This window comes from Rhineura floridana, chromosome 5 (genome assembly GCF_030035675.1).
Source record: "Rhineura floridana isolate rRhiFlo1 chromosome 5, rRhiFlo1.hap2, whole genome shotgun sequence".
Taxonomy (NCBI): domain Eukaryota; kingdom Metazoa; phylum Chordata; class Lepidosauria; order Squamata; family Rhineuridae; genus Rhineura; species Rhineura floridana.
In genome coordinates this window covers 182,007,434-182,026,314 of record NC_084484.1, presented here as the reverse complement: position 1 = coordinate 182,026,314, position 18,881 = coordinate 182,007,434, and the positions used below count along the sequence as shown (strand labels likewise).

The 18,881-nt window shown below is 47.3% G+C and overlaps 1 protein-coding gene across 3 annotated transcripts in view; it reads left to right on the top strand.

Annotated features, from left to right (window-relative positions):
• The first annotated feature begins 1,112 nt into the window (after positions 1–1,112).
• GDPD5 (glycerophosphodiester phosphodiesterase domain containing 5) overlaps positions 1,113–18,881 on the top strand; it is a 208,004-nt gene continuing 190,235 nt past the window's right edge. Inside the window, exon 1 of one of the 3 annotated variants that reach the window (XM_061629057.1) lies at positions 1,113–1,886. The gene's annotated coding sequence lies outside the window, so the exon portion shown is untranslated. The remainder of the gene's footprint in view (positions 1,887–18,881) is intronic. The other 2 variants (XM_061629053.1, XM_061629055.1) reach the window with 2 other exon arrangements.

Sequence of the window (18,881 nt, the reverse complement as noted above, 5' to 3'; positions counted from 1 at the left end):
GGGAGCATGGCCTGCACCTCCTGGTGGCTTCATAGGAGGCATGAGCATAACTCAGCCAAGCAGTGCACGTTCAGAGTTTGAATTATGGAGGATTACATGTGTGGAAAGGGAAAGGACCCTTCATGACACCCGCAACCCCCTTGTCTCTCATTCCCCCGCTTCAACTGTAGCCAAACCATGGTTCTAATAGTAGTTGTTAGTACAAATGGATCCTGTTTTAAAGTTGGCTCAATATCTCGGCGTATTTAGAAGCCATTAACCATACTTTCTTGGTTCAGGTGTAATAGGAAGCTATAGTTTACTGTGGCTGTCTGGCTTGTTTCACCCTACTCACGTGAATGCCTGGAGGATATATAAGGTTCATACGGCATTCAAAAGCCAAAGAAGGGATTATATGGGACACAGGCTTCCCATGGGTATCTGGCTGGCCACTGTGAGAACAGGATGCTGGACTGGACAGGCCCGCTTTGGCCTAATCCAGCTGCAAGGCTCTTCTGATGTTCTTCATCCTATCGTCTTCAGGAAGAAGGATTCTCTAACTTTGATTGGCTGCTTCAAATGCATTGGCACACACGTTGGATTTCCTTGGCCCTTCAGAATGTTGTTGTTTTTTTTTTAAAAAAAAACTGCTTTGTGATCCAGCCCAGCTGGCAGCCTTGATATGTCATCTGACTAAGCTTGTTCCACCTCAGTGGAAATAAAGGGCAGGCCGTATAGCCCAGCAGAAAAGCGTCTGTCTTCCTCAGTGCCTCCAGGTAGGGTTGGGAGAGACCCCTCCTGAAACCTTGGAGAGCTGCTGCCAGTCAGTGTAGACAGTACTGAGCTGGATGGTCCCAGGGCCTGACTTAGTGCAAGGAGACCGCTTCCTACATCCCTGAACTCAGCCGAATCCCTAATATTTCCCTACAGGGATATGCGAGGGGGAAAGAGAGAATGAAAGACAAATATTTTAAGAACAGGCGCTGATCCCTCGGGGCGGCAAAAGCCGGCCTGCTGTAACCCTTTCCTGCCGGGATAAGTAGGTAGTTAATTCATTTAAAAAAAGGTTCCGGGGCTGAATGCTGATTGAAATGAAACGCCGTCGTAACCCTTTCCTTGCCAGGATCTGCGGCCGGAATGGGAACGCAGACGGCTTTTCACCGACAAACAGGGCTGCCCCCGGGTCCCACGGAACGCGGCCTGCTGCAACCCTTTGGCGCTCGGACGTGGGAAAACAAACTTCCAACCAGCTCAAGGTCCCGGGGTGCCCTGAGAAGGCGCGCCGCAGTAGGGTAACCGTTCGGCTGCCTGGATGGGCGGGTCCGGCTGCTGGGAGCTCCGCCTCCTCCCTCCCTCCCTCCTTGCCGGGCGCCCGGCCGCGCCGTCTCTTCGTCGCCCTTCCCTCCGCCTCCCGCTCCGTCCGAGCCGCGATGACCCGGCCGGCGGCTGCCCGAGCGGGCTAGACGCAGCAGAAGCTTTGCTGGGCGAGCGAGCCGAGCCGGGAGGAGGCGGCAGCCGCGAAAGAAGGCGCGCTTGCGGCTGGCTGGCTTGGAGAGCTGGCTTTTGTTTCGCTTCTGGCCGTCGCCGCGCCTCGGGCTGTCCCGGCTGGGAGAAGAAGGGTCGGCCGGCGGAGGCGCCGCGCGGCCCGGGAGCGGAGGCGCCGCGCGCAGGAGCCCGGGCAAGGGTCGCTCCCTGCGGCTCCGCGCGCCTAGCCAAGGCACGGGGGCGCCAGTGCCGCGCTCGCCAAGGTTACACAAGCGCTCCGAGCAGGGGGGAGGAGGAGGAGAAGGAGGAGGACGGCCGGCCGGCCGGTCGGGATAAGGTAGCCCGCGGGAGGTTCCCCGCCGCTCCAAATTCCCTGCGACAGCCGCTGAGACCCCGAGGATCTCTCCGCGGAGGCAACCGAGGTGAGCGCGGCTTCTCCGCTGGATGGCGAGGCGCGTTTGGCGCAAAAAACATTGGCACAGTTGGATGCTTTGCTCTCAGCCGTGGTGGAGGTGGGCGGGGGGGTTTATGGGGGGGTCTCTCCGCGGAGGCTTTTGTTTTTAAAACCCAACTAAATGGGGGTTTCTGGCTTGCCCGGGGCCGACGCATTTGCATGCCGATAAATAGCGCGTTGCTTGCGCGCGTAAGGCTGGTGGTCATAGGATTGTCGGCTAAAGCGACGCTGGGTCTGCTCTTGCGCTTCTCTTCAACCGAAGCTTTGAGATGCGGAAATCGGGGAGCTTAATGTGCTCGCTTGTTAATCGCCGCAGATTGAATAGGTCGGGCGGAGGCACAGCGACCGGGGCAAAAGTTGGCAACCCTGGGTTGAATCTGTCCCCCATTCCAACTCTATCCTGTGTAAGTCCGCTAGGAAGTAGATCACGCTGCCTTCAATAGGGCTTACTTCGAAGTAAGTAAGGTATGCGTAGGAAGGGACTTTCTCCTATTTACTTAAAAAGCAACAGCAAAACCACAGTAGACTTTGACTTGGTATCTTCTTATCACTTGCCCTGAGTCTTTGGGATGTGGCTGGCTATGCTAGGAATAGCGTGTGTGCTTGCCTTATCTTATGCTTCCTCTCACGTTGCGTGTGTGTGTGTGTGTGGAGGGATGCAGATTAGGAATGGACCTTGAGGAAAGCTTTCAGCTTTTTTTCAATTCCTTATAGCTCTTTATGCTTTATCAGCTGCATGGCAGGTAGATTTTCACCAGGTGCAGCTTCCCCTAGCATGCAGATACCCTCACGGGGAAAACCCCTGCAGAATTTCTACTAGGGAAAGGCACAACAGCCCTTCCAGGGGAAAAAGAAGTGGCAGCCCCTAAGTCTTTGGCGCGGAGGTGGCAGGCTGCACCGTTTACACAAATGAAACAGAGAGATGAGGGGAAAGGATGGATATGACTTTATTCTCAATCTGGGTTGGGAGGGAAGGAGGAGCATTTCAAATTCTTTTGGGAATGTGGAGTGTGTGTCAGAAAATGTAAGTTTGGCGCACCTGTTTGGGGAAGGTGCATAGCAAAAGGAAGGACTTTTACATAATACACAGCAGGTGTCTTTAATTCTTGACACTGCTGAAGTAGGGGAAGCTGCCTCACCCCATGCGGCCCTGGGCTCCTGCTGGGAGGAAGGGCAGAAAATCAGTCAATCAATCAAGTTTATTATCTCTTTCTTTCTTTCTTACATTTCCATCCCACTTTTCCTCCAAAGAGCTCAGGGGTGGTGTACATGGTTCTCCCTTTCCCCAGTGTTATCCTCACAACAGCCCTGTGAGGTAGCTTAGACCATTGGTCCATCTAGCTCAGTATTGTCCACGCTAGCGGCAGTGCTCCAGGATTTCAGATGGGGGACCTTCCCAGTCCTTCCTCGAGAGGTAACCTTCTGGAGGCAGAGCAGATCTGCTGCTGCAGAGCTATGGTCCACCTCCAAGGCCTGCTGCTTAACTGTCTTCGACAGTCTTCTTAGAGTAACTTTCTAAATTTCATTGGCATTTAAAAGAGGGAGGGGGGCCAATGTGTTGCTTTTCCATTTGATGGTGGGCTGCCTGGTACGGTTGCCAACTTTTCCTCTGCTCCTGTGCCTTTAATAAACAGTCTGACATGCTGAGATTAAGTGCATGTAGCTTCCACCTTTCAGCAGATTGCCATGTTTGGGAGAAGCTTTATCTGCTGAATTTCTGCAGGACAGGCTGCTGTTAAAGGTGCAGGATTCGGGGTAGAAAGAATGGTGGCAACAAAGCGCTGCCCCTCCCTGCTCTGCGGCCATTGGTAAGACCCCAGGCTTTGTTCAGAAACATGCATTTAAAATGCGTGGCCTTCCCTTAATCTTTAACCCATTGCGAGCCCACAACGGTGGTTTTAAGTCTGGGATCTGCACAAGGTGCACTGCGGACCGCAGGCTGATTCTTTCTCGACCACTTAGTTGCTTGCCAGTTTGGGGAAGGGCAGTAGGTAGCCCAGTGGCAGAGCCTCTGCCTTGCATGCAGAAGACCCCAGGTTCAGTCACCAGCATCTCCAGGTAGGGCCGGAAATGTCCCCTGCCTGAAACCATGGAGAGCCGCTGCCAGTCAGTGTAGACAATATTGCGCCAGATGGACTGGTGTCCTGATTCCGTATAAAGCAGATTCCTATGTTCTGGGATTATGGCCCTGCGAGAAGATGTTGCGCTGTGTGGGCCTTCCTCTGATCCACCGGCATCTTCTATATGATTTGAAGCAAGAGTGTGCCTGCTGGGGGTCATGTAATGCCACTTAACTGTGCCTTAACTGTTCAGAGGCCCTGAAGTCTTGCACTTCTGCTTTGCACATTTGAAAGTGCATCGGTCACGAGCAGGTGCTGTACCCCAAGTCAGAGCATCAGTCTGTCAAGCTCAGTGTCGGTGTATTTATTTATTTATTTATTGCATTTGTATACCGCCCCATAGCCGAAGCTCTCTGGGCGGTTTGCAACAATTATAGAATCATAGAATAGTAGAGTTGGAAGGGGCCTATAAGGCCATCAAGTCCAACCCCCTGCGCAATGCAGGAATCCAAGTCAAAGCATTCCCGACAGATGGCTGTCCAGCTGCCTCTGGAAGGCTTCCAGTGTCGGAGAGCCCACTACCTCTCTAGGTAATTGGTTCCATTGTCGTATGGCTCTAACAGTTAGGAATTTTTTCCTGATGTCCAATTGAAATCTGGCTTCCTGCAACTTGAGCGCATTATTCTGTGTCCTTTAATTAAAAACATTAAAAACAAATATACAAATTTAAAAACACATTTTTAAAAAGCAATTTAAGAACACATGCTAAAATGCCTGGGAGAAGAGGAAAGTCTTTAACTGGTGCTGAAAAAATAACAGTGTTGGCGCCAGGCACACCTCACCAAAAAGATCATTCCATAATTTGGGGGCCACCTCTGAGAAGGTCCTCTCCCTTGTTGCCAGCCCCCCAATTTCCCTTGGAGTAGGCACCCGGAGGAGGGCCTTGGATGTTGCGTGTAGTGTATGGGTGGGTTCGTGTCGGGAGAGGCGTCAGGTATTGTGGTCCTAAGCCGTGTAAGGCTTTATAGGTTAAAACCAGCACCTTGAATCGAGTTGAACTAGGAATGGGTAGCCTCAGGCCTTGGGGACAAATGGAGCCCTCCTGCCCTTGGAATTACCCCCCATGCTACGCCTTGCACTGGCCCTGCTCACCCCCCTGCTCTTGAGGGTTTCTGCCTGGCTGAAATGTGTCCTTGAACTGCGACAAAAATGCCCCTTCCTTGTCCGGATGGCGAGAGGTGTGTTGTGTTCCAGAATAGTGAAATTGAGAATGGAGTGTCTGAGTGTGCCATGACAGCTTCTCTGGAATTAGTCAGACTGAGTCTTTAAGCTTTAAAATAAGAAATAACTACTTTATTCTGGAAGTACATACGTGATAGGAAAGAGTTCTACATCTAGCTAACTAGCTAAGTTGGAGACACAGACACTAAGCCTAGTGTTTGCCCTTATGCTTGGAGGAGAGGGAGACACAAAAGGAAGATGTCTGCTCTCCCTCTCAAGGGAAAGAAGAAAAAGGAAGGAGGTGTGGTCAACATCCTAAGCATATCAGTCTAGCCGGAAGGGAGAGACAGCAGCAGATCAAAGGATAGGCATTAGCCTAGCAATCCGGAGGTCTCCTCTCTAGCTACCCTTTTTAACCCCATGCAGCCTCAGCCCACAAGTTGGAGTTGAACCACATATTCCAACATGTTGAAACCTCTGACTTTCACATGGCTTCAGTGTCAGCTACTGTGCAGAGGTTAAGAGCATTGCTCCACCTGCTGTTGCCTCTGGCCACACCTGTCATGGGCATGCCCGCTTTGGCCTCTGGCCACGTTGCCCCCTCTGCCAGGTTACCTCAAGGCATGCAGTCCTCTGCTCTGAAAAAGCTGCCTTGCCCCTGGTCTACGTTTGACTGGCAGACGATCCCCAGGATTTCGAAAGGGGAGATGACCTTGCCCAGCCCTACCTGGAGGTGCTGTGGATTGAACCAGGACCTTCTGCGGGCAAAGTAGGTGCTCTACCAACCTGGGTTCCTGCTGGGAAGAAGGGTGGGATATTAATCCGTCCACCTGTCTGTCCATCTGTCCTTACCTCCATCCATCCCTCCATCCATCCATTCATACCTACATCCATCCATTCATACCTTTATCCCTCCATCCCTCCCTCCCTACATCCATCCATCCATACCTACCACTGCTCTTGGAGCTAAGTGACTTGTTTTATTTATTTATTTGGAAAATTTCATAGACCGCTTGGACATTCGCACATACCATAGCGGCATACGGCAATAAGGACATGAGAAGTAAAGACAGATAGTGTACCTTAAATTGTGAGCATTTTTGTGTGTCTGGACTATTCTGCTCTGCATCAGCAGCCATGTTTAGACACAGTAAATTTGTTTTTGTGTGCATCAACCTGGAATTGGCTGGGGGGCTGATGGGAGTTGTAGTCCAAAACATTCAGAGGGCACCAGGTTGGCAAAGGCTGGTATACAGGTTTCTGCTGGCATGTGAAGGGTCTAAGGAAGAGGTTCCTTCTCTTGCTCTATTTATAACATCTTTAAAGTGCTTTTCTAAATCAAACATGGCTCAAAGTCTGTCCCTTTCCTTTTGCTGGCTCCTCTCTCAAAATCTAGAATGCAAGTTCCTTGGGGCTAGGACTTGTCATTTCTGTTGGTGGTACTGTATTGGCCGAACAACAGAACTACTTTTTCCACCTAAATTCAGCTGCTGAAATGGAGGAAGTGAACTAGGAGTGGCCTTCTGTGTGAAAGGGCTGTGAGATCAGTTCAGTTCTGGTGCTGAAAACAGATCCCCAGGTTCAGAATGTCTGCAGAAGGCACCTGTTCTTTAATTCTAACTATATGGCCGCTTCCAGGCAACCTGTTTATTGGGCATTCGTCCTGATTTGTCTGCTGAGAGGATAGAGGACGTTGGCTGTTTATTGAGCCTTCATTCTGATTTGTTTGCGGGGAGGTTAGACGATGTTGCATCAAAGCAAGTGTTAGCTCACATTTTCAAGTCATCATTTTCCTTCTTGCAAAAAGTCTGACCTTTTAGGGAAGCAGGTGTGTTGCACAAGATATCTCAATCAACCATAATTGTGCAACTTGCATTTGTTTGTGATTGAATCCCACCCGAAACTAGTGACAGGCTGGAAGCACCTTAAGTCTTTTGGACCTGGCTCTGGTTGGTAGATGTTTGTTTGCTTTATGAATTTATTTCTATTTCTGTCATTTCTTCCCTGCTTCATCCTAAAGTCAGCAGCAGCAACAACAAGGTGGGTTACATAAAATACAATTGCAAAATAATGAACAATGAATAAACTGTAAAATAGAAATGTTGGGATTCTAGGAAAAAGAAGACAATCTGACAAGCGTGAAATCTGCCTACGCTTACTGTAAAACACCACATATGCCTAAGAGTTGTTCTGTATTATTTAATGTCTCTTTCTTCTGGCTACTTCCTTTTGACAAAGTATTTTGGAGCTGCCTCGCCATTAAAACCGACACACAGCATCTAAAAGCGTGTTCGGGGTTGTAACAAAATGTCTGTATCTTGAAGTTAATGTTTCCACAGTGTCTTGGACGAGGCTGTCCTGGCTTCCTTGCTTGGCTTCGTTCCTCTCATACTAAAAAATAGTAGATTCACTTATGTAGCTTGTGATGCAGCCCCCACCCATCTGCTTAGGGCAAAGCCTTCCCCAACCTGATAACCCCCAGCCACCCGATTTTCTGGACTACAACTCCCATCAGCCTCAGCCACCACTCCTGGGAAAGACTGACAGGCTAGCTAACCTTCCTAGCCACTGCAACCCCAGGAAAAGAAACTGCATTAGCAAATTGCAGGGGAAATCCTTTTTCATGTTGGGACATCCCATTGCCTTGGAAACATCAGCTTTCCCAGCAACTGCACATTTGTCTCTGCAACTTTTGTGAAACTCTCCCTGGGATTTTGACAGGCCATTCTGGGAGTGCCACAGACGGATGTGGATTTTGGGGCAGACCACCACCCTTCAGCATTTGGCTGGAGGGGGGGTGGCAGGGGGAGAGAAGAAAAGAGTGAAATACTTTAGTTCTAAATTAAGTGAACCAGAGATTTTCACTCCTAGCTGCTTGGTTTGTGACCTCTTGGTTTAATTTTTGATGCTTCAGAATTAAGCTGGGTTGGTAAATTATAAAAATGGAATTGGTATATGTGCAGAGAATTTGTGGTTTGATCCATTAAAGATCAAACAATTGCAAGGCAGGGAGGGGAGAGATGGTAGCTCACCAGCAAATCACATCCAGTGCTGAAGGAGTTGCACTAGTTGCCGGTTATTTTCCGGGCCCAGTTCAAGGTGTTGGTTTTGACCTTTAAAACCCTATACGGTCTCGGCCTGGTTTATCTGAAATAGCGTGCCTCATCAAGGATGCCACGAAACAAGATCAGCCTCAAAAGGCCTCCTCTCTATCCCACCAGTTAAAACAGCTAGACTGGTGAGGACTAGGGAGAGGGCTTTTTTTGTTGTGGCTCCCACTCTGTGGAATTCCCTCCCAAACGATCTCCGCCATGCCCCCGCTAAGATGAGCTTCCGCCGGTCCTTGAAGACCTGGCTCTTCAGACAGGCTTTTGGGGTGGGTTAGGTTTTTTATATTGTTGAGATTTTAATCTTTTAATGTATTTGTATGTTTTTATTCTGTATGTCGCCCAGAGTGGCTGGACAACCAGCCAGATGGGCGACTAATAAATAAATAAATAAATAAATAAATAAAATACTTTGCACAGAGAAGGCTGGGGAGGCTGCTGCCATAGATGGTCCTAGTTAAAAAAAAAAAAAAGGAAGGAAAAGATCCCTTCCTACCCCTAAGTCCTCTTGGGAAAAATGGAAACCAGTCCTGTTCAGGGGGTATAAGCAGCTCTGAAACTGGCATGGAAGGGTCTGTCCACTTCAGTTTTCTCTGTTTCTAATTTTTCCAGTCTTAAATTCAGTGCTCAACATTTCTGCAGAAATTTGTTTTGTTTTGTTTAAAAATCCTCATGAATATTCTCCCGCATTTTAGTGCAAACGTCTCTTAATAAACTCATGTTTGTAGGTGGTTTTGGCTAACGTGCACATTTTTGCAAGCCATTTCTCCTAATGTAACAAATTTGTGTATGTTGTTTTCATCGATATACCATTTTCATGCACATTTCTGCCTAATATATGCATTTTTGTAAACACTGGTTGGAAAACTGCATCGCAAAATTTCAATAAGTGCGAATTTCAAAGTGTGCTTTGGGTCTCCTATTGTTTTGGAAAGTGTGAATTTCATCGATTTGGCTTTAATATGTGAGCTGAATTGAATTCTTCCCCCACCCCTACCTAGGAATACGGGAAGCTGTCTTATACCAGGTCAGAGTATTTGTCTGCTTGCCTGCAATGGCACTCCAGGGTTTTCTGTAGATTTTTTAAAAAATCACTTGCTACCTGATACCTTTAACTGGAGTTGTCTGGCAGCAGACATAGGATCTTTTCTGTGCGGAACAGGTGCACTGCCACTGAGTTATAGTCTTGTTCTGAAGTTCAAGGGTCTAGATAGGAAGATGTTTTTCAAGTGCAAGAACTCAGGGGCCATGCAATGAAAAAACGGAATGCTGGAAGATTCAGGACAGACAAAAGAAAATACCCTCTTCACATAGTGCATAGTTAAACTATGGTATTTGCTCCCACAAGAGGCAATGAGGGCCAGCAACTTGGATGGCTTTCAAAGAGGATTAGACAAATTTGTGGCAGGATAAGGCTATCAGTTGTTGGAAACTGCAGGAGGTGAGAGTACTGTTGAGCTCAAGCCCTACTTGCGAGCTTCCCATGGGCATCGCTCAGGTACTGTGAGAACAGGATGCTGGATGGAGATGTACGGGCCTTTGGCCTGAACCAGTAGGCTCTTCTCATGTTCAGTTTCACTGTTATATAGCTTATGGGTCTTTGGCCTTTAAAGGGGCTTTAAAAGGGCAAATCCACAGAGGATAAAAGACTATGAGAGAGCCAGTGTGGTGTAGTGGTTAGAGTGTTGGACTACGACAGTGATTCTCAAACGTTGCGCCGTGGCACACTGGTGCCCCGCAAGAGGTGACTAGGTGTGCCGCGAATATTATGAAAGTATATTTTAAAAATGAGAAGAAACCCATTTGTAAACTTTAAGTTATTTTTATTCATAGTTTAAAATATATTAATATATTTTTAAATTTTGTACACGAAGCATGGCAGAAAAGTTTGTATGTTTTACAGTGTGCTGCGAACCAAAAATGTTTCAGAACCACTGGACTACGACCTGGGAGACCAGGGTTCGAATCCCCACACAGCCATGAAGCTCACCTGGTGACCTTGGGCTAGTCACTGCCTCTCAGCCTCAGAGGGAGGCAATGGTAAACCCCCTCTGAATTCTGCTTACCATGAAAACACTATTCATAGGGTCGCCATAAGTCGGGATCGCCTTGAAGGCAGTTCGTTCCTATTTTTCATTGACTCTCCAATACCTCATCTTTCCCAACCCTGCCACTTGAGTTCTTTTCAGCTGGACGTGCTGGGAATTGAACCTGGGGCCTTCGGAATGCCGGTCCCGCCCTCTGCTACTGAGCTATGACCACTCTAACTTTTAGGCCATGAGAGCCAGTGTGGTGTGGTGGCTAAGGTGCTGGACTACGACCTGGGAGACCGGGATTCGAATCCCCACACAGCCATGAAGCTCACTGGGTGACCTTGGGCCAGTCACTGCCTCTTAGCCACAGAGGAAGGCAATAGTAAACCACCTCTGAACACCACTTACCATGAAAAACCTCTTCATAGGGTCGCCATAAGTCAGAATTGACTTGAAGGCAGTCCATTTCCATTTTCAAAAGATGATGAATGACTAGAGTTCGCAATGGTTAGATGCTATTTCAGGCAGTGGAGGCAGAATGCATGTTGCTTGGAATCACCAGTGGGGAGGCTGCTGTTGCACTCAGATCCTGCTTGTGGGCTTCCCTTTGGGACACCTGGTTGGCCGCTGTGAGAACAGGATGCTGGACTAGACGGGCCACTGGCCTGACGCAACAGGGTTCTTATGTCTGCTGAGGGCCTCTGCTCAGTCAATGTGTGTGCCTAGCCTTGGACAGGTGCATGGCGAGATAGTGCAAGGATCTGGGCAATTATTCAAGGAACAGCGACTGTACTGGTAACAAGATGAAGTAAGCTGGGCAGAGAAAAAGGGATGGGATGCCTGTTCCACTTCATGTCAGAGTGGGTGCAAGGGTGCACATAGGGCTTTGCGGTATGGTTTTGAAAGACCTTAGGGGAAAGGATTGCGTATCCCTGCTGGGGTCCAGCCTCTGGTGGGGTTGAGCCTAAAGTCTGTGGTGCTGCAGGAGATTCACATCAGCAGTCCCTAAACTGGCGGAGCCTTGCCAATGCCCCAAGTGACAGGCATCGCTGGCTCCAGGCGTGAGGGGCCCTTGGCAATAAGTGATGTCTGCTGGGCCTCCCTTACCTTGGCACCCAGGGCTGGCATCTGTGGGATGCCCCGTTGAGGCTGTGCATAATGATTCCGTGTGCCACTGCTAGGCCTGGTGAGGACAGCTGCTAATGCCAGAAATAGGTGGTCAGACCACTGCTCTGTGTAGTCCACATGTGGGCAATCTGTGGCCCTGACCTCATTTTATGTGGCTTCCTGAAGCTGCCCCGCTCTTTCCCTTGGACTTCTTTCTTTCCTGTTCATTTCCTCATTTTTTTCTGGCTTCTAAGAGTGTTTTTTTACCTCTTTCTATGTTGTGTCGGAAGGGGCAATGGCAATATTCCCCGCCCCTCCTGCAAGGCTTTGGGGGGGGTCATCTGGTGATCAGAAGCAGCCATATCCTGGAAGCCTGAGCAAGATTGATGGCGCCTCATCAGCTTCGTCAGGAGGGACTTGCTGGGTCAATGCAAACAATTAAGAACCTTCCTTTAATGTCTTAATAAGCCTGCTTGCCTGCTGCACCTTCAGGATCTGATCGTCTCTGTCGGTGGGGGGAGGGCGAATGTGGTGGAAGAGCTGCATACCAGCCCTGCAAATGGAATAAACGGTGAGACGAGATCTTAGTGAGGGATGTGATTTATGCAAAAAGGCCCATGTCTGTTAGGAAGCTTTCTTCCAGAACGCTCCTTTCGATGAGTGGAGGAGTGCAGCTACGTTTTTGTTTTGTTTTACTTGGGGTTATGCAGGGTCAAAGCCGCATAATGTTCTTTCCATGCTTGTGAGGAATCCATCTTTTGAGTGTGGCAGCACTTACACTCTGGAACTCCCTGCCTGTTAATATTAGGCAAGTGTCTGCTAAAAACCTTTTTGTTTAGGCAAGCCTGCCCAGAGTTGCATTCAGTGGGTTGTATTCAGCTAAATCCTGTTCAGAGTAGACCCATTTATACTAATAAGTTAGTCATGTTCATTAATTTCAGTGGATCTACTCTGAGGATGACTCTCCGTGGATTCAGCCTGTAATTTTTATTATGTATATTTTGTTTTTTAAACTGTTGATTTGATCTATAATTTGATTATTTTATTATGTTTGCTGCTTTTAAAACCTGCATTAACAATATAATAAGAATAGAAACCAAGCCCTGTGGGGAGAGACTGAAAGAACTGGGCATGTTTAGCCTGGAGAAGAGAAGACTGAGGGGAGGTATGATAGTACTCTTCAAGTACATCAAAGGTTGTCACACAGAGGAGGGCCGGGATCTCTTCTCGATCATCGCAGAGTGCAGGACACGGAATAATGGGCTCAAGTTGCAGGAAGCCATATTTCGACTGAACATCAGGAAAAACTTCCTAACTGTTAGAGCCATACGTCAATGGAACCAATGACCTAGAGAGGTAGTGGGCTCTCCGACACTGGAGGCCTTCAAGAGGCACCTGGACAGCCATCTGTCGGGAATGCTTTGATTTGGATTCCTGCACTGAGCAGGGGGTTGGACTTGATGGCCTTATAGGCCCCTTCCAACTCTACTATTCTATGATTCTATGATAAGCACTAATACATTTGTCTTAATTTGCACATACAGATTGATACATGCCATCCAAATGTCCAAATAGGTATTCAATGAAGTCATTATTTTTTTTAATAGAGAGCCAGTGTGGTGTAGTGGTTAAGGTGTTGGACTATGACCTGGGAGACCAGGGTTCGAATCCCCACACAGCCATGAAACTCACTGGGTGACCTTGGGCCAGTCACTGCCTCTCAGCCTCATGAAAACCCTATTCACAGGGTCGCCATAAGTCGGAATTGACTTGAAGGCAGTACACATTCACACACAAGTTCACATGTAGCCAGGATGTTAAGATGTTTCAGACCACTGCTTAACAGATGATGAGCATTTATCCTTCCCAGCTCGAAGGATAAGCCTCTTAGCAACCACAAGAGCCCATAAAATCAATTTTTGTCCTGTTCACTTGCCAAAGTGCAGCTCTTCCGAAGGGCCTGAAAAACATCTGGCTGTCAGGCGTTTGTGGAGTGCTGCTGCTCAAAGTGGCTTGCAACCCCTCTGTGCTCAGCACGTCTCAAATAGGGAATGGCAGCGCAATCAATTTTCCCACAGGAAACATCAGGTTAATGAACAGAAGTGGGAGAATATCATGGGTGTGTGCGTACATGCGTAGAAAAACTTGCAGTATGCATTCATCCCTGTATCCCTTTTTCTCATTCATGATAAGCCTGTCATTAAATAATTGAAAGGTGATGTAGCAAAGTGATAAACGGCATTGAGCTGCGGGCTTTAAATCCTCAGTTTGCGGCTGAGCAGAGATTTCAGCTTGTTAAGTGGTCTCTGGCAACTATTCTCTGGCAGCCTCTTGACCCCATCGTTTGTTTTGTAGGGGTGTGAAACTGGCCTACCTGACAGAGTCGTTGTAAAGGTTGCTGAAAAGTTGCGCAATTGCTCTGAACGATATGCAAATATGCTTTTGTGCACGGATGGGGAACCTGTGGACTTCCAGAAGTTGTCATCCCTGACTGTTGGCGAGGCCTCAGTTCTTGGCCAAGCAGATATTTTGGCTGCTTTGACACTGAGCATTTACTGGGGAGTAGCCACATGTTTTTTTGAACAAAAGAACGTAGCATAAGAACTTAGGAAGTGCCTGGCCACTGGATCCGGCCAATGGTCCATCTAGGCCATCACCCGCTCCTTTCAGCGTCCAACCAGATGCCTGTGAGAAGCCTGCAGGTGGGACCTGTGTGAAACAGCAACTCTCCCCGCCTTTGATTCCCAGCAACAGCCATTCAGAGGCATACTCCCTCTGACTGGCAGTAGCACATGGACATCATGGCTAGTAGCCATACTAGCCCCAACTTCCATGAATCTGTCTGATCTGTTGTTGTTGTTATATTTTTTAAGCCATCCAAGTTGGTGGCCATCACTTGTGGGAGCAAATTCTGTTGTAGCTGTGAAGAAGTACTTTATTTTGTCTGTCCTGAATCTTCCAACTTTCAGCTTTTTCGATGTCCACAAGTTGTAGTGTTATGGAGGGTTGCTTGTCTGTTATGCGTTGGAGAGCCCTTAAGATATCATAACCACATTTTGCATGATGGTCTATGTTTGGATACAATTTGACACCATTTTGAATCAAGATAGCAGACTGAACCTTTCAAAACTATTGATTTTAACCACTGATTTCAACAGTGCACTTATTTTTTTTGTTAGGGTTTTTTTCCCTTGGAAATCCCAAACAATATCGGCTATGAGGCTGCCAGTACTATGATAAATGTCTGCCTTTTAAGGTGCCGTAAGACTCCCATTTGTGTTTTGCTGCAGCAGCAGGGGTGTGGTCATCCAGGGTCTCAGAGGGTCTTAGACCTTGACTTCTTTGGGAGCAGGGTCCCTATGACTCCAGCATCCAAGGAACCAATCAGCATGAAAGGGGAGTGTGTTAGCCACTGAGAAGAGTCTTCTAATATGCTTCCTTGTCCTTTCCTGCCGATTGGAGCCAACCATAGTGAGAGGAAGTGAGCCAGACATTGAGAAGACTCTTCTCAGCAGCTAACACTCTCCCCATTTATGCTTATTGGCTCCTAGGGATATCTGTTGTGGGAGAAGGCATTAACAAGGATCTAATTCTCAACCCAGCAGCAAGAAAAAAGGGGAGGGGGCATGGCTTTGACTAACATGAAGGGACCCTGGACTTCTGAACTTGTCACTATACTACTGTGGAGCAGATTAGTGTGGCCACCCCTCCAGAAGTTGTTCCTTCCTATATGGGTATACTATTTGTCCATCTACCCAGTGTTGTTTTCTCTGATTGGCAGCAGCTGTCTAAGGTCTTGATAGAGACCATTGCCTGCTTATTGATTCTTTTTGATTGGAGATGCTGGGGACTGAACCTCCGAGGCCTTCCATCTGTGACGCAGATTGCTCTGCCACACAGTTGTGGTCCTTCCCCAAGGAGATGGAATGTGGTACACAATTGGATCTTGGTCTGATTTTTTTTTTAAAGGCAGTTTTTATGCAGAGTGCAAGATCTTCATAAACTTATGCTTCCATAAGTGTGAGAGAAACAAAATTAATTAAATGGGCCCAATGTTTATGTCATGTTTGCTTGATTTTTATTTCTAAATGCTTCTACAGGTCTGTTACATTGTACTGCTTCAGCTTCTTAGTGAAAAGTGCAATATATATAAAAGACAGATAAATGTATGGGTTTCTCATGGACCGTTCTGGAAAGATCCTATATGAACTGCGGAGTCTGAATAAATATTTCACATGTGTTTGCTGTGACGGAAATAAACCAGAAGCTCTTGGATTAGGGGCACAAATGGTGTTGGGAGAGGCCATGTTTGCACCTTGAAAGGGAGTGAAATGAGAGCTTCTGGATGACCCATTATACCAGGGGTGGGGGAACTTGTAGCCCTCCAGATGTTGTTGGACCACAACTCCCATCATTGCCAGGAGTTGGCTGTGCTGCGTGAGGCTGATGGGAGTTGGAGTCCACCAACGTCTGGAGGACCACAGGTTCCCCATCCCTGCATTCACACCTTTTGGGCAGTTTTTGCCAACCTGCTGTCCTCCAGAGGTTTTGGTCTACAATACCCATCAGCCAGCATGGCCTAGCTGGCTGGTGCATCTGGACAGTGCTTGGAGAAGGCTGCCTTTCAGTGACTTCCTTTCCCCATCACCTAGGAACTTCACATAACTCTTCAAATTTGTTCATTTCCCAGCTGTACCAAACTCTCTCAATACAGAGCTCTCACTGGAAACATCTCTCTTTCTGTCTCTCTGTCCCGGCTGTTCTTTCCTCCAGCAGGATTTCACATCTTCGACCAGATGGTAAATTGGGATCCATCCACGACTGAAAATCTTGGCCCTCTTCAGATTTGAAGCACTTCCTATTTTTAGGCGGCTGAAGGCTTATTTTATTTTCAGAGGCTTCCACCCAACCTGTCTGTTTGCTTGGTTTTGGAGAGGAGAAAGAGAATTAAGGGACACCACAGAAAATCAGAAAGACTGTAACTGCCTGACAAGCAAAAGGAAGGGATCTTTCTGTTTGTGAAAGGATGTTACCCTGCAGTCTTAACCGGCTGCATCATTTTTTCTGCTCCAGGAGGGATGATGTTTTCTGAATATTAAAAGCAATCAGTTATAAATGGGTGTTGTGAACTTAATTTTTTTTTACAATTTCAGATTATGCTCAAGGTGAATCATTGTCAAACCTCTGTGTGTGTCTGTGCTGAGGTTTTGTAGAAGGCAGGAAAAGGAAGCCACAGACTGTAATTATTGACTTCAGCTTCCTAAGAATGTCCACTTTCAATTTGTTTGTGTTTTAAGCATGCTTCTAGGGTAACTTAGTATTGTCTACACTGACTGGCAGCTCTCCAGAAATTCTGGCTCTCCAGAATTTCACACGCGGGGGTCTTTCCTGGCCCCTGGAGATGCTGGAGATTGAACCTGGGACCTTTTGCATGCAAGGCAGGTTAGATATGTGAAAACCTGGAACATTTGGGGGGGAAATGGTTTTTCCTGATTTCTTCCAGATTTTTCAATTTTTTTAAAAAAAATACAACCACCCATGTTTCTCCCCTGCCCTCATATTTTCCCAGTTTCCCCCCCCCCCAGGCTTTCACATATGTAAGGTAGAAGCTCTACTAGATCTGCTCCCCACCTCTACTCCAAGAGCTGATTACCAGAATGGGAAGCCTTGTTTTTCCATTGTGGTTGAACCAGGCCATATTGATGTTGTGAAATTAATGTTCCCCACCTGAACGATGGCCTCTTCAAGTCAAAACCTTTTGAGGAAGGGGTTCTGCTGACTTACTCATTTTAAAAAAAATGCATTCATGTCCTGTATTTCCTCCAAGGAAATCAAGGTAGACTGCATGGTTCCTTCTCCCCAGATTGATTTTCACAACCACCCCTGCGAAGTAGGTTGAGTAGAGAGTAAGAGTGAGTGAGTGACTGGTCAGTCACCCAGTGGGCTTCATGCCTGAGTGGAGATTTTGGGCTCTCCAGTCTTAATCTACACCATGCATTCTTGCAAAGCTGGCCTTCCAGGGCAACCTTTACGCACACAGGGCATCTGGGTTCCTGTCCTACACTTGACTTCTCATGCTGCTCAGGATCCAAGAGTTGGTGCTTGTATTGGAACCAAATATTGGTATTTTCAGACACCCTGGCCAAAACATTGGTTTTTCCAGAGGAAAAAGGTATGGACCAGACATTTTACTGTTCTCTTGTATCACTTTAAACAGTCATATTTTCCCCTCCCACCCATGCAAGGATCCTGGGAACTGGTTGGCCACTGTGAGAACGGGGTGCTGGGACTAGATGGGCCATTGGTCTGATCCAGCAGCCAGCTCTCCTTGTGTTCTTAACTGTAGTTTGCAAAGGGAGCGGAGAGTTATTTTGTTATGTGCCTTCAAGTCGATTACGACTTATGGCGACCCTATTAATCGGAGACCTCCAAGAGCATCTGTCATGAACCACCCTGTTCAGATCTTGTAAGTTCAAGTCTGTGACTTCCTTTATGGAATCAATCCATCTCTTGTTTGGCCTTCCTCTTTTTCCACTACCTTCTGTTTCTCCCAGCATTATTGTCTTCTCTAGTGAATCATGTCTTCTCATGATGTGTCCAAAGTAGGATAACCTCATTTCATCATTTTAGCTTCTAGTGATAGTTCTGGTTTAATTTGTTCTAACACCCAATTATTTGTCTTTTTCACAGTCCATGGTACGCACAAAGCTCTCTCCAACACCACATTTCAGATGAGTTGTGTTTTCTCTTCTCTGCTTTTTTCACTGTCCAACTTTCACATCCATACATAGAGATCGGGAATACCACGGTCTGAATGATCCTGACTTTAGTGTTCAGTGATACATCTTTGCATTTGAGGACCTTTTCTAGTTCTCTCACAGCTGCCCTACCCAGTCCTAGCCTTCTTCTGATTTCTCAACGATTGTCTCCATTTTGGTTAATGACTGTGCCAAGTATTGATAATCCTTGACAAGTTCAATGTCCTCATTGTCAACTTTAAAGTTACATATTAGGAGACCCCTATTCCCCTCGCAGTGGTACAGTTCCCAGAGTTCTGTGGGGAGAGGGATTGATTATTAAACTGCTGTGGCAATTGTGAGAGGACTAGGAGTCTCCTAACAACTCACAGCATCCTTAACAAACTACAGTCCCCAGGATTCTTTGAGGGCGGAGGCATGACTGTTTAAAGCGGTATAATACTGCTTTAAAAATGGTGTAATACTGCATGATGCAGAAGTGGGCTGGAATGCATGAACTGATGTGGCATCAGAGCTCCGATTAAGAGGGGGGAGTTCAGATGAGGGATGCAGACAGCGATTAATACATGCTCCATTCCCTTTGTTTGTCTGTGCAAGCAGATTACTGGTCCCAAGGCTTGTAGCCTTGTACACTCTGGGCCCTATGCTGCTGCTTTGTGAAATGAACCGTTAATCTA